Source organism: Acartia tonsa, chromosome 15 (genome assembly GCF_053477335.1).
Source record: "Acartia tonsa isolate MP-2025a chromosome 15, ASM5347733v1, whole genome shotgun sequence".
NCBI lineage: Eukaryota > Metazoa > Arthropoda > Copepoda > Calanoida > Acartiidae > Acartia > Acartia tonsa.
Genome location: NC_137274.1, coordinates 8,648,039 through 8,653,438, shown reverse-complemented (window position 1 = coordinate 8,653,438; position 5,400 = coordinate 8,648,039).

The following is a 5,400-nucleotide window of genomic DNA, read 5'->3' as shown; positions in this document are numbered from 1 at the left end:
TTTGAAAAGTGAAAAATATTTTTTTGAGGAGTTATTTTTTTTGGGGAGTGCGGAGATACCCTTCCCCCCCAAAAAGTTCCAAACCTCCCCTGTTGTGATAAGAATCTTCACTGTAAAGGAGAACCATATCAGTTCAGCAGTTAGCAAGATCCTTCACTACAGACAAAAAAAGCTTACTACTTTAGGATTACTATTTATACATATAATCACTTTATAAACTAAAATTTTATTTACATTTCATTGTTTTCACTATCTATAAATCTCTGCGAAAGATTTATTTTGTTAGACTAAAAATAATTCAAAAATAATATTTTTTGTTTAGTAATAAAAATTTCAATATTGGTGGTGACAAAAATGAACAAGTCATCATAAGTTGAAAATTACATGGAAGAAATTGATAATTATTCTTGAAAAAAAGGTCTATGTATATTTGTTAGGCCTGTTAGTGCTTTATATGTTCAATCATGTATTTGGCCATAAATCTGACAAAAATGCTTACAAAACAGACCTTTTTCGACCTAAGATACTGAAACAGTTTCTTTACAAGCCTAAGTAATCAATTTTGGAATATTTTTCTGTTTCATATATACTGACAACCAAATGCGAATATTTTAAAAACTGATTACTTGGGCTTGTAAAGAAACTGTTTCAGTATCTTAGGTCAAACAAGGTTTGTTTTGTAAGCATTTTTGACAGAGTTGTGGCCAAATACATGATTGAACATATTAAAAACTAACGGACTTTAGTTCCAAAATGATTATAACCAAGTGAAACTTTTAGGCATTCAACGTAGGAAATGGAAAGCTATGATTATTAATCGACTAAAATACTCAAAATGCACCGCTAAATTTTTTTTCTTCTTTTCTGAGACCATGTTTTAAACTGGTTTTAATATTATGATTGTACATTTTTAGAAAACTAGATATAATACGATATAATACATAATTTTTCAGTATGGCTTAGAACCGGTTCTAATCCACTGGATATTAACGGTTGCCATACTGGAAAATATTTGTTTTTCTATTTCATTTGAATATCTAAAAATTTCACTATAAATATAATCATTTTTTAGTCTTTATTATTGAACAGAAAATTATAAAAACAAGATAAATGCTTTTTCTTCATAATAAAATGTTTGGCACAAAGAAATTTGAAAATATAATACAGAAACAAGTTTTTTTATTAACAATAACCAGTTTTTGACTTTACATGCATCTTCTAAAAAGATATTTTTGTCCAGAATGGCTTCAAAACCGATTAATATCCGTTTGATTAGAACCGGTTCTCAGCCATAACGAAAATTATTGTATAGCATTGAATTACAGATAATTTTCGAGGAAATAAAAATAAAAATCATAAAATTAATACCAGTTTTGTTAGATAACTCCTTGATTTTTATTTTAATATCCGCGAAAAGCTGTCTATAATATGATGCTATAAATACCTTTTGTTACCTTTATATTGATATAACTATAACAAAATTGGAAGATTCTGTGTGGTAAAAATTGTCGCAAATATAGGTATTAAATAATTAAACTATCAATAAATAAACAACGACAAACAAAGTTTATTATAAAGAATTTTTTTTCTCCTATATACAGTAAATGCATTGATAAAAAACTAAATTTTAAGTAATTTTTGTTTTAAAAAGTTTGTGTCTTTTTGTAATAAATTTATTCTATGTTCCTGGATAGATAAACTAAAATACAGTGTGTTTTTTTATGAGAACTTTTTTGAAAGCAATTTTACCCCACTTGTAGTTATCAGAATTTAATGATTAATGGCTTATTTTTTTCGTTTTTATAACCATTTATAGAACATCAAAAAAATATTTCAGTTTTTATTAAAAAAGTACAGTAAAATCAAAAATTCAATACTTAGGTGTAAACATCTATAAATGTTTTTAGCGCATTTTTCTTAAGCTCAAGTCTTCTACCCTTTGCAAGAAAAAATTGGATTTTCAGTAGTCGACTTTGGGGGGCCAGTACTCCCTCCCTGGTTGAGATATGGCCTTCAAACTTTGATATGTTTTAGTACATGTCCCCAATAGTATCTGTATCAATTTTTAACTCTGTATCTCAACTTTGAAGCGTTTTGCAGTCATTCTTGCAAAGGGTTAGAAGATTTGTGTATGAGAAAAATGCGCTAAAGCCATTTTTAGATGTTGACACCTAGGTTTTGAAGTTTTGATTTTACTGCACTTTTTAAATAAAAACTGAAATATTTTTTTGATGTTCTATAAATGGTTATGAAAAACGAAGAAAATAAGCCATTAATCATTAAATTATGATAACTATAAGTGGGGTAAAATTGCTTTCAAAAAAGTTCTCATAAAAAAACACACACTGTATTAAATTTAAATATTAATAAAAAATAATTAATTTAATAGTTAACAGGGATCTAAAAGGATAAGACAATATCCGATAAATTGATGCACATTCCCAATAATGATACATAGAAATATCCCTTCCATAAATCAAATTAAGTGATTGAAATGTTTGAACTCAATGAACCAATTAATCAAAATTAACTTAAGTCTCCAAAGTTGTTAATGCAACGAATAAGAAAACGTTATTATAAAACATTGTGAACTAGCGTAATAAACAGCCCATTGTCCCCTCCCTCTCAAAAATTCCTGAATGGTTGAAGATCTTTTTGATTAAAAGACAAATTAAGAAAACCTAAATCTTTTTTTTTATATCCAGGAGCATCTGAAGTGTTTGGGGTTTTTAGGTTCTAAAGAAAATTGAGTTGAGCAAGGTTTTTAAATAAAACTTTACAATTCTTCATAATAATTTAGTTAAGGAGACTGGAATATAATTCACTGCTATTAAAGTTGGTTTTTCAGATTTATAAAAGAACACATTATATTTTCACTGGTATGCCAAAAATTCAAGAAAATTTTAAGGAATAATATTAAATTGGCTGATAGATACCTAATTAGTATTTAAAGCAGGGATTTAAAGGGATAAGCCAAAGGGTGATAATAAAATGATGTACATATGCAATGATAATACACAAATTACCCCTTCTGTAGATTAAAATTAGTGGTTAAAACATGTCAAAATTCAACTTAATTAACCAATTAATCAAATCTCACTAAAATTCCCAAAAATAAGAAATGTTATTGTAAAACTTTAGGGACTCGAGTAATAAACAATCCAATGTGCCCTTCCTTACTGATTTAAAAGTGCGAAAATACTTTTTCCGCATTTCCTCTCAAGAAGGAACAGTTAGGAAATTTCATATTTTGCAAAACAATTCTGTAGTGATCTGTTAAAAATCTGAAAACCACTTTTTGATAACAGTGCATTTACTAATCTTTTGATTTATTAGAAATACATTTCTCGTAGTTATTTGAAACCGATTATTATCTGGTGGATTAGAACCGGTTAACATCTATACGAAAAAATGTCTAGCATCGTATCACTGTTTTCTACGAATATGAAAATGTACAATCATCTCGGGGCTAAAAAAATGGTTCAATCTTATAATTGTAAATTTATAACCACGGAAAGCTGTTTTTAATACTTTGCGAGAAATAACTAGTAAATCTTGGAAATGTCTGGCTTATGAATTATAAGTCAGTAAAGTATTCATTTAACAAAAGTTCATAAGTAAGCACCAAATTATAACATCTCAGAAAAATATTAAAATTTATAATTTTTTAAATTTTAATTGTAATCATAATCAATTCTTTTCATTGTTTATAATTTTTCTACAATTTAAGCAGAATCAAAGGTTGATTCTTGTTTTAAGTGAAAATTTATGATTATTTACAATGAAATCTAAGATTTTTAATTTTAAACCAAAATTTGCTTAAAAATAAAAACTGAAAAAAATTCAAATCTTTTAACCTAACCCTTTTTAGAGCAATCTAAATAAAGCTAGGATAGAAATAGGTCGCAGAGAGGGGGGGGGGGGGAAAGGTTTTGGATAATCCTCTAAAAAAGCAAATTTTGTTAAAAATTAAAATCTAGACTCAATTTAGAAATAATGTTTAATGCGAGCACATTATAAATTATAAATCTTAAAAACAAAGCACTTTTACTCAATTCAACATAATAATTTTTGTTAAACAGACTTTAACTAAAAAATTATTGAATAAATCCTAATATGATTTACATATAATTTTAGTAAATGTTTTCAAATATTAAATAATACACAAAATTTTATTTTAAAATGTCCACTTTTTCAATAATTTATTTCATTCAATTTTAAATTTAGGTGCATTTCACACCCTTAAAATGTTTTTTCTATTATCAGTTTTATTTATTTTATTATTCCACTATTTCAAATTTATTATTTTTTGTTTATGTAAAAGTTTAATTTCTTTTCATTAGTTTTTATTTAATGATACCAAGACTAGTTTCCAGTATTGCTCTCCCAATCTGGTTCAATTCTGTTGGATTAAAACCGGTTGTGGTGGCAATTGTTTCCGCGGAAAACTGTCTATAAACTGTCAACTATTAATGTATTTAAATGCTGGGTGTTGTGGATTCGTTGCGTCCAGAGCTACAAATGGCAGATGATGGTAAATAAACAGGGATGACAACATCCTAACTGTTCCTTCTTGAGAGGAAATGCGGAAAAAGTATTTTCGCACTTTCAAATCAGTAAGGAAGGGCACAATGGGTTTTTAATTACACAAGTCCCCAAAGTTTTAAAATAACATTTTCATTTTCATGTGCTTAACAACTTTAGGGACTTTAGTGAATTTTGATTGTTTGGATCATTTAATTGGTTGAAAAGTTGCGCTCCTGAGGGAGGGCTGAAGTGTTAGAAAAATTAGGGAAAAAGTAAGGTTGCTATTTTAAATCCTTTCAGAATTCTATCACTTATAGCAGCCAAATAAGCTACATAATTTCAACAAAAGTTGAATTATTAGGATAACTTTTTCAAGAAATTTCAGAAATGTATCTCTAATATTAGCCAAGTAAATTACATTGTTCTAAAATATAGAATCTCTAAATATGTAGAAGTTATGAGTTATATTTTAACGTTTCTTATTCCTTGGCTTAACAACTTTGGGGACTACAGTGAATTTTGATTGGTTGCTTTATTGAGTTGAGTGTTCAAACGTTTCAATCACTAATTTTGATCTACTGAAGGGGTAATTTTGTGTATTTGTGATGAATATCAATTTATCTGCCATTGTCTTATCCCTTTAGATTCCTGCTTCTACTAGACATCTTACATTAAAAAAGGATTGTTTGTCTGCACTATTTAGGGGTGGGATGTTGTGAGAAAGCCGCAAATGTCACGTGTGACGTCATAAAATCTTTTATGGGGGTTTCCTTTCCCACTTCTTCTCTCATCCTTCCTTTTTAGACGTATTTTTATGACGTCACACATGACATTTTAGGCTTTCTCGATGTTGTCAGCCGTGTATTTATCATT